Source organism: Lupinus angustifolius, chromosome LG15 (assembly GCF_001865875.1).
Source record: "Lupinus angustifolius cultivar Tanjil chromosome LG15, LupAngTanjil_v1.0, whole genome shotgun sequence".
Classification (NCBI taxonomy): Eukaryota; Viridiplantae; Streptophyta; class Magnoliopsida; order Fabales; family Fabaceae; genus Lupinus; species Lupinus angustifolius.
This window is the reverse complement of record NC_032023.1, coordinates 1031175-1042331: the sequence shown is the minus strand read 5'-3', so window position 1 is coordinate 1042331 and position 11157 is coordinate 1031175.

The window sequence follows — 11157 nt, the reverse complement described above, 5'->3', positions numbered from 1 at the left end:
ATATAGTGACATAACTTACAACTCTGAATGTAAGAGAACTTAGAATTTCATTATATTACACAACTTAATATATGACACAAGTTACAAGTTCTAACATTACATAACTTAGATTTGCCTTGAACTTTGATGGACTTTCCTATTTCTGAATGGATATTTCTTCTTATTGTGTCCTTTAGTCCTACACCACCCACATTTTTAAAGTTGTTAGGATTGAGAATCATCCATCTCTTTGTGTATGCAAGATGTTTTTGGTCTTCTGGTGCGGTTCCTACGCATAAGCGGATTAGGAATCAAGATGGGACCTGAATAAGGAGACCAATATTCTTCATTACCAATGGGTTGAAACTCATGTCCATAAACCTTCAATAAGTTCTCTAACTGATAAGTTGATGAGATACATGGCTCATAATCTAAGTTCAATGATGCACATGTAGCAACAGCATGGGAGCATGGCAATCTAAGTGATTGAAATTCTCCACCATTGAAAGTGCAAAGAGTTAAGCCCTAATCCTCAGAAATTCGAAAATCTAGCTTTTCCCCCATCTTAAAACTTTAGCCCAGAATCACCCCAAATCGATTACATAATCGATTATGACTCTCTAATCCCAGAAAAAATAGTTGATGGAAAACAGAAAAAAGTCAAAACAACGACTAACCGTCAAAGGAGAACTGAATCCAGATCTGTATCCGGCCATGGTGATAGGAGGGATCGCCTACTACTCACTGATTCTGCAAGAAACTCGCTTAGCAAAATTCCAAGGAAGGAAGCCAGCCTACATCCGCTATGCGGATATGGCTTGGATGATAGAACAAGGCTTCGAGTTTCAATACGGATTGGAAGTTCAGGGTGTGAACCAGTTTCTCGAGCTTAATGGAAAGGTATGCCCCACTCTAGTTAGGGAATTCTATGCTAACGTTAGATAGAAAGATGGTAGTTATTGGTCAATGGTTTCGGGAAAACTATTTGAGCTGAATGAAACATTATTTCTTGATGTGGGTGGGTTGTCTAGTAGAGGTTCCAGCCTCGGAGACTGCTCGAATGAGTTATGGAACTCATTTGATGCAACTGAAATGTACAAATATTGTCTCAGGGGACCGCACTTGTACGTGCAAGGTGAGTTAACAAAGGTTGGATCGTTATCGATTGAAAACCGTCTTCTACACTATATTGTGGCATCTATTCTGGTACAAAGAAACACTAACCATGCTCAGCCAACTATCAACGACCTAAAATTCATGTTTGTTGTCCGAGAAAACATAATGATCAAATGGCCTGGGGAAATTCTAAATGTCATGTATGGCATCTCGACCTCATCAATCAAGTTGCTTGATTATGGTATATTCATATCTCGTATCATTGCTCATATACGGTGATTATCACAACAAACTCTCGTGAGCACTTGATTGGCGATAATCTAATCCATAAAATGGGAATCTATAAGTATGATATTGCCTAGAAATACCAGGAGTGTTACAGCACAATTGTGGATTTGGAGTTATCTGATGAAGATGTTCCTATGAATGAATAGGTTCTGGAAAATCAGGGGGAGGCTTCTATTATGCCTCAAGAACCACCTTTCGGGATAGATCATTTAGATGCTATGGAACAGAGGCTCCATGCCTGCAATGACACACACTATGAGTGTCTAAGGAACATGTTTCAGTCAAGGTTTGAGAGAGAAAATGATCGACTAAATGAAGAAATTAACCGTTTAGACTTCCTCATTCGGACCAGCAATGACATTATGCATCCGCAAGCAAGACGTCTTCCTTCACCATCTTAGAAATAGTTTAGGAGTGTCTAGCCTTTAAGGTGTTATGTTTTGTCATCTAGTATCTATTTTGGGAGTTGTACTTCATTTCATTTTGAGTAGTGTGTTCTTTTATTTGTAATATGTTATCAAACTCTGGTTATGTACTCATTTTTAATTCACTATTTCATGCTTTGTGGAACAATGGTTAATTATGTCGATAGTTTATGGATTATGGTTTTATGAGAATCTTGATCATATCTTACGTGTATGTCATATTTGTTTGATTAATACATGTTTAACCTGAATAAATCAGAATTGTTAATCATTCTATGTCTGATTGCGTTTATAAAAGTTGGATGTGTCATACAAACCTGGTTCATATTCTGTTTTTTTTTTGTCAATTTAATAGATTAAGTTCCTTTGATAATCAATTAAATGTAGTGATTTGTGCATCTGTTCAATTTTATAAAAACTGGTTAATCAATCAAAGCTTGTACTTAATGATTAATTACAGTTTCTTTTCACAAAATATTATATCTCTTCTTACTTTTGATATGTTATTATATTTTAATTGTCTACACTTTTTGATAATATCAAATGGGGGAGAAAGGTTGTTTTGTCGTTTGATGTGTTTCAGGTTGTTGAGCTTAGCTTCCGTAAGTTTGCTACCTACTCTTGTGTATATCACCTCATTTCTTGGTTGAGGGGGAGAACAAAGTGAGGGGAAGCAACGTAACTTTGACATTTATCCAACCTAAGCAACCACATACTGATCATCATCAAGCTTATCAAACAAGGAATTAGTGTAGAGTTCGTCATCATCAAAAGGGAAAGATTGTAAGTGCAAAGAGTCAAGACCCGCACATTTGACGCTAACCTAAGTTTTGATGAAGACAACAGACATACAAGTATGCTTGAAGATCGTACAACAAACAACGAGCTGAAGACTCATATGTTGCATCTATAGACTCAAGGCGTCGTAAGATTTACTTTTATTAGAAGTCTTAAGATGCGTGCCTTAAATTGAGTCTAGGTTAGGTAAACCTATGTGGGAGTCTCATAAGAACTAAAATTGAACAAAGACTAAAATTAAGACATAAGATCTAGATATATTATGATAAGTAGGATCATGCATTCACATACATAGTCTTATGCATTAAAGGTATTAAATTTGAAAAGTATGTATAGTGTGCTTGTATCATATAGGTAGTTTACCATACATCAAGAAAAACATTTTAAATCAGCATAATCGATTAAGTATCATGTATAATCAATTACCAAGAATTCAGATACTGACCAATCTGATGATGTTGGTGCGTTAATCGATTAAGACACTATATAATTGATTAAGACGTAACATAAAACAAACTTTTGATAGCCCGTTAATCGATTAAGTGGATGAATAATCGATTAATAGTAGTATCAATATGATTAGTATAAATGATGTAATTATTGTCAATGTGGCATAACTTGCATATTTTCGAAAATAGTTAAGAGCATACGTTTCCATACCATTAAAGTGAGAAAGTGCATTTAGAAAACTTAGAGAGTGAAAGCATTCTGAGTTACGCTTAGAAATTCAAATCATTGCACGTTTTCTCTAGTTTTCAATGCATTGTATTCTTGCATAAAGTTCTTGATTTCTTTGAGAGAAAAGTGAGAAAAATATTTTTCTGAAGAGTGTTCAAATAAATTTTACGAAAACCTAATGCATTAAATTTCATTTAGAATAGGTTCTTGTGGATTTTGTGCTTAGTGTTTTAGATTGAATTTTAATTCTTGAATCCCAGTATTAAGTACTCAAGAGAACTCAACAAAATCAGTTTTGAACAAGGAAGTTGATCTCTTTGTGAATAGTTTCACTACAAGAGAGATCTTGATAATCTTCACAAAGACTAGGAGGCCTTGGTTCGAGCGATACCGAGGCTTGGGCCGAATCGCGAAAATATTGGAGATCTTAGTATGCGAATTAGATAGGTCAAACCTAGGTTGTCAAGCTCATATGTGTCAAGAAAGAAGCGGCTTAGTTTTCTGTTTTAGTAATTGGAAGTGTGCGTGTAAATTTACAATTGCAATAGTGAAGAAAAATCTCCCGAGATCAGAATGGGAGGCCTAGATGTAGTTTGTAGTGCACTGCAGACGAACCAGGATAAAAAATTTGTGTGCACCTTTTTCTATCTCTAATCTCCTTACTTTTTTTCTTTACTTCGTAGTTAATTGAGTTAATATGAGTTGCATGTTAGAATTTGTTTTGTTGTCATTCTGTAACTCCAATAATCAATTAATTGTGTAAAGATTTTGTAATCGGTAACTTGATGTGCAAGAAACCATATACTCAAGTAGTGTAAGATTCAGGATAATCTATTATCCACAAGCATAATCTATTAAGTCCAAGCACTGGTTAATCGATTAAGTGCAATTAGTTTTAGTTTTGCACAAAATATAGGGAAAATGGAGTAAGTGATTAGTGACACCTATTCAACCTCCTTCTAGGTGTATTCTGACCAGCTGATACCCAACAACTATAATACCAATTTTCGATTAGTCTCACTATGTATACCCTAGAGTGTCGACTACCACCGCTACTAACAACCTCAACCTCCAAGACTCCTGACTCTCGTGAAAAACTACATACTAGTTGACCTATACCTTTACAGTTATTTTCATTCACCACCTTAGTCAATTCTTCACAGTATATATGACTTTCCCTTATCATGGAGCTTGCTTCATTTCTATGGTGAAGAAACCATGAATTCAGCTTATGATATGTTGTTCTAATAAGGGCAGTAATGGGTAAGGCTCTTGATCCATTCGGAACGGTGTTAACACATTCTGCCAGGTTCGTCGTCATATGGTCATACCATCTTCCTTCATCATATGATTGCATCCATTTTTATTTTGGGATATTGTCTAACCAAGTTGTTGCCCTCGGATTGTTTTGGCGCAAAACAACAAGCATTCACTCGAATCGCGGTCGCATCAACTCAAATCCTACAACAAGTATATCAATATTAACATAAATCACATAAACAAAATGAAAATCCTTCAATGCATGGTTTGAAAGCCTAAAATACCATATCAAGAATTAAAGTATTATGGTATTCATGGTTAGATGTTGAATATCTTACAATTGTGCCTAGTGTATAATATTGGATAACATTCAACCAACGAGGTAACTCCTTGTACGATCCCTCTCAATCACCATAAATTTGGAACATTGTTATTTGTTTAGTAGTCCAAGCCTTACTATATGTCACCGTATAACCAAAATGAGTGAATACCTCTTTCACTAATGTTTTAATTGGTATACCAGGATCTTCAGATATTAATTGAATAATTCAGTTTGTGATGAAAGGTGAGTTCAATTTCGTGTGATCTTGAGAAATATTAGTGGATACACAAGTGTGTCTTCCACTGATTTTTATAATCTCCTAAATATCATGCTCAACAATTTTTGATGCTCGAATTCTCCATTCACATCCAGCACCATAATATTTATATTTGGCAACATATCTTGCCTAGACTCATCTACATGGTTAGCAACATAATTCCTAATATGAAACTGTTTTACAGCATTTATTGTTGCATCTTTTGATTCAAATTGCATGCCAGCAAACAGATCATTATCAATATCATTACTTATGTTAGTACTCCTATGTGGAAAATCATGTCTAGACTAATAATCAATATCAACGAAAAAAGATGAAGGAGTAGCATATGTTATGTTAACCGGTTCACTAGTGGCAATCTGAACATTGCCATCATCATGATCATCACCACATAGCTCAATATCCCCCTCATCACTAAAATCGCTAACAATAACTCTAATATTGACCATCTACATATAAACATAGAATAACATTAAATAAAAATTAATACAAGTAAATGAAATTAAAAACAAAATAATATTTTTACTTACCTTGTATAATGACACTTCTTGGATTAGGAATTAATCTTCTTAGCTGGTAATAAATTACTCACCATTTTTTTCTTATTTTCGTCCTTCGGTATGATTTGGGTTGGGGGTAGAGGGTGTATATATGTTGTTCGGATCTCGTGTACCATATACACAACTTGGATCTCGTGTTGTACGTACACGACATCTACATATAAGTCGTGTTTAACGTCCACAACTTTCCTGGTGTCTGACATGGTATAAGAGTATTGTGCCTCAGATGCACGAGATCATAGGGAAGTCACATTGCTAGTCTACGACTTCCCCAAACTCGTAAATCACATCCACGACTTTCCTAAAAACTATATTACTTTAGTAAATACTTTGAAACATATACCAAACGTGTGATAGTGTAGTCAACCTACACTATCCACGTAATTTTTCCTTTAATAAGGTATCACAGGTACTAAATATTACAAAAGGATAAAAAGAAGTATATGTGTTTATAAAATGACTATAAATGAAATAATGAGACGATAAGCTATTATAAGGGTTGTCGTCCTAATTTAGGTAAGACATTATAATATCTTCATCAACGAGTAAGAGAGATGTATTTTCCACTAGAGTTTGAGATAAGAAAATCATTGTAAAATAATAAAGAAATATCTTATTGAAATATTAGAGATATGTTGTACTATAAGATCTGGTGCGAGAAGACGGAATGCAAAAAGAATTTCTAAGGTGATGGGAAAAATTTCATGACAAACTATCAATAAAAGTAAGAAATCAAAAACACCAAATCAAAGATAAAAACTCACCATGGGTAAAATAGCATCAACTGATCAAGATAGAGAGAAGAAAATATGATTGTGAAGATAAAAGATTCAAACCTTGAATAACAAGATCTTAAGTCTTTTTCAAATGAAGCACAACCAAGTACCCCAAACAAATAGTATGGGCAAAATCTCCAAAAACTAGTCGGAGTTGCGCACAGTGAGGAAAATAAAGAAGGCCTTTGAACTAGGTCATTTTGATGCAGTTGTGGTAGATACTCTATCATGTCTAATCTCGAAGTTTGATTATCTTATTAGCACTAAGGAATTCAGTATTATCAGCTTCTATAATGTGTTATACAAGGTTATTATGAACGTTCTGGTGAACCAGCTTTGGGCTCTCTCGAACATTCTCATTACGCATCTTCAGAGAAGTTTCCTCCATGGTAGAGGTATAATATGCAATGTCATTATTCTTCGTTAAATCCTGCCATATATGGGTAAATCTAGAAGGAAAATGGACACTTTGCAAAAAGTTGACCTTGAGAAGGCATATGACATTATGAATAGTGTTTATTGAGAGTTTGCTTGCATGAATTTTGACTACAGTAGGTAACTATCACTCTCATCATATATTGTGTTCAACCTCATCTTTATCCATTCTCTAGAATAGTAGCAAGCATCAGAATTTCCAACAAACTAGAGGACTCAGAGAAAGAGATCATCTTATATTAGAAAGTAAGTCTCATATTGCCTATCTCATTGTCTCGGGAATGATTTCAATCCCTCTTGGGATACTCCTCTCATTGCTAATTGGTTTTGAGATGGATCCTTAATATGGTATTATTGTCATAGCCCAACTTCTTTCTAGTTGTCATGGGCCAAAAGATGTCATTTACTTATGGGTCAAAGGTAAACCTTCGCCTGGTCCGACGGGCTTATATGGAGGGGCAGATTGGAAAGTAAGACTCACATCGCCTATCTCATTGTCTCGACAATGGTTTAAATACATGTTGGGCTACTCCTCTCATTGCCAATTGGATTTGAAATGGATCCTTAATATTTTGATCTTTATCCTTTTATCTTGTGTATGGAGAAATTGTCTCTAGCCATTAGAGATGAAGTGCATCAAAAAAAGGTGGCTACTTGTTAAAGTATCATGGAGTGAACCCGATATTTCTCATCTTCTCTTTGCTAATAATGTCCTTCTTTTTGTAAGGTGAAATGCTCTGAGATACACAACATCAAAAATCTCTTTGAGTGGTTCACTCAAGCATTAGGGCTCGAAGTAAATATTTCTAAATATCGACCAATCTTCTCTAAAGGGGTCTTGAATTCTGTTCTTTACCAGAACACAAAGATACGGACTATGATGGATCAGATGTTGCTGAAGGGGTAGAAGGTAGTCGTCAAGGTGATAGGAGGAAGCAAGAGAGTTGGGCCCGCCGGTGGAGGTACCTGAAAAGGTTCTCCGACGATCAAGTCAGTATATGAACTAGAGAGAGTGAGTAATAATGGTAATAGGAAGAGTAATATTAGAGAGTCAAGAAGTTGAGATTAAGATTCTTCCTGTTGGTGGATATCCCTATTTACATAAGGGAGAGTTGACATTGGGTTCTTGGCTGGTGGTGCAACGCGTGGCCGACCAAAGGTGTTGTCGGGAGTTGCTTTTCCCGTGTCAGGCGGTCTGTTAGGACTATACACTGTGCCATTCTTGTCTTCTAGCCTGTGGTTGGTTTGGTTCCCGTTCTGCAACCCGTCTGTCGTGCTGGCAGGTAGGTTGGTGGAGTATGGAAAATATGCTGTCTCTTGGGTCAACTCTGGTGGTCCCAACAAGTGGGCCCACCTCGGCGACCAAGCATGTGACCTTTGGTTCGCCGGGTAGGAACAGTTGCCCCTAGTCTGCCAGGATGCTAGATGAGTATGCTGGGAGACTTGATACGAGCCTCCTTTGATTTGGGTGAGGGGTCTGTTTTGGCGTCTTAATTGGTGGCTCCGTTGGGCGAGCTTATTGGATGATGGTATCTTTTCTATGGCGGACTGTCCTCATGAGGTTTGGCGCCCTGACGTTGAAAGGCTGTCAATTGAGTTGACCAAGGCATTGGGCGAGGCCTGTTACGGCTGATTACTCTGTTGGGCGTATGGATTTGTCTTGAATAACTTGGCGTCTTTCTGGGACTTCTGACGTATTTCCTCAGTTCCTTGCACCACACGGTAGGTATTAATGGCCTTAGGCAGTGCACTGGCCAGAGTGGACGTTTCATCATTTATCTTCTACGACCTTTAATATCCGCCGAACTTTATTATGTCTTGGGATTGACCGCTGGTCACTTAACTACTACCACGTGTCAAGATCTCTGGATTTTGCCGAATTTCCCCTTTTTTCTCGGATTTCCATTGGATCGCACTCGAGTGTCTTTCTATGATTCTGATGAGGACATGGATGGGCCTGGTGATCTGGCCCACGGTCCAGGTTCTTCCATAAATAGAGGTTTTCGTGATGTCTCCATTTTTACGCATTTTAAAAACCTTTGAATTCACTCTGCCATTTCTTGCTTCTCGTGTGATCTCCTTTTGGATTCTTTCAACTTCTTCAAAAACCCAGGTAACCTTCTGTTCTCCATGGTTTTTATTTGCGATTATGAGTCTGATTCCGACGTGGAGATCCTCCCTGGACCTCCACCGTGTTTCCAAAAATTGCCCCCTTCGTCTTATGCATTGGTGGAGGTTCTTGAACCGTTGAGTGTAGTGCCTCCCCCCTCCCCCAGAGGTGGAGGTGTAGGGTTTTATTGGAGGGGTGCCGATGACTATCGGGCCTCATTGCGTGCCAAGTGTGGGCTTAGCAGTTCTGATTCTGAGTCTGAGTCTGAATCTTATGATTCTTGTGATGGCAGGTTCATGACGATGAGGACTTATAAATCAAAGGCTCCGCAACTGTCTATTCCAACGGAATTGACCGGGGCGGACTCTCGTTATTGGTGGGTGGACAGGGAAGTACATGGGACGCCTAGTACATTCCCTTATGGGAGCTCTCTTAGCCTGCCTATGGGCAAAGAGTCGTTCCATGGTTTCGAGGCCGTTGCTCCTCGGACGGTGGAGAGGGTCTGCTACGACTTTGCCGAGGAGAAGAAAGATAAGTATACCTTCTTCATGTATGAGGCGTATGTCCGGCGCCTAGGGCTTCGTCTCCCATTAGAGGAGTGGGATATTCAAGTTTTGGCGCACTTGCAGCTCGCACCGAGCCAACTGACCCCAAACTCGTGGGGGTTTATTAGGGCGTTCGAGATCATGTGTCGAGCGGCGGGCTTCCCTTGCACTCTGAAGCTGTTTTTCTGGATGTTTCTGGTCGGACATCGCACCAATTCTGATGAAGAGAATGAGGGATGCCATGGCTGGACGAGTCTGATTTCTCGGCCAAAACGGGGGTTGCTGACGCCGTTTTCTTCAAACGAGAAGAAATGGAAGGGTGGGTACTTCAAGGTTAGTGTTCGGCGGGCATAGAAGGATTGGTGTCTCAGCAAGTCGGGCGAGCTGAGGTTTCCTTTTTCTTGGAATGGGGAAATTCATCAGCGCCCTGTCAAAGGCTTTTTGGTGGAGGTTGGGGACTTAAATCCGGAGGAGGCAAAGGCTGCTGAACTCATATCCTTCTAGATTGACGAGGGGGGGATCCTTCCTTGCTCGGCGATCCGTGATGGGGGCGGTGTCTTAGTGGATCTTGTCGGTGGGTGGACCGGGTTTATCTTGCATTTTTTGTTTGTCTGTATTTGTCTATCTTGTTTACTGATATTTCGCTTCCTTTTTGTGTAGTCGCACTAAAGACCAAAATGAGTGAGAAGCTAAGGAAAAGTCTTCTCTTGAAAAGGACTGCTACCGCTGCCTTGGCTAAAAAGGATGCTGCTTCTTCCAAGCGTCAAAGGACGTCATCTCTCGGTCCCTGCCCTACTGAGGGGTCTTCCCGCCAGGAAAATACGCCGCCTTCTTCAGAGAGTGGGAGGCCGCTCCAGAATGAGGTGGAACAAGAGTTGGTCCATGAGGCTCCTGAAACGCCAATTGCCGCATCAACTGAAGCAGCTCCTCCTGTCGAAACTACTAGACTCCCTCCGTCCGCATCAACTGGGGATGAAGCCGGTCCTTCGGTGCCCCCATCTTCTGAACAGCCAGATGGAGAAGATGTTGGTCATTCATCCGAGTCGACCAGGAAGAAGGGGGTCAGGGGGGGTCAAGATCGCATCTCCCCTGTTAACGTCCCTCGGGTTATTGAACAGGCGCTCCTTAACGTCAATGCTAAGGAGACTTTCGACAAGGTTCCTCTGTCCGTCCTGTTGCAGAACGTGAAAGGAAGTGCCATTTTTATTGCCTCTATCCAGAAGTATCTGGAGGTGGATGGGGTCTTGGAGGCGCGGGTGGCGGACGCGGCGATGTCGAAACTCCGAGCTGCACATGAGTCGGAGAGGCAAGGACTGGCTGATGCCCATGCTGCTGAGAAAGCAGAGCTAATCAGGTTGGGTGAGGTTGCCAAGGCCCAGGTGGCGGATCTGTCTGGTCGCGTGGGGTTTTTGGAAAGTGAGAAGTTAAAGCTGACCGCCCAAGTGATGGAATCAGAAGGGGCGCTTCGCCGGCGAGAGAGGGAGTCCGTGGCTTGGAAGGCCCGCGTTGAGGCTGCCGAGCGAGAAAGTGCTGCACTTCTTGGGCAGGTGCAGGCATTAAGTGAAGAGAAAGCGTCTCGGGAGGCTCG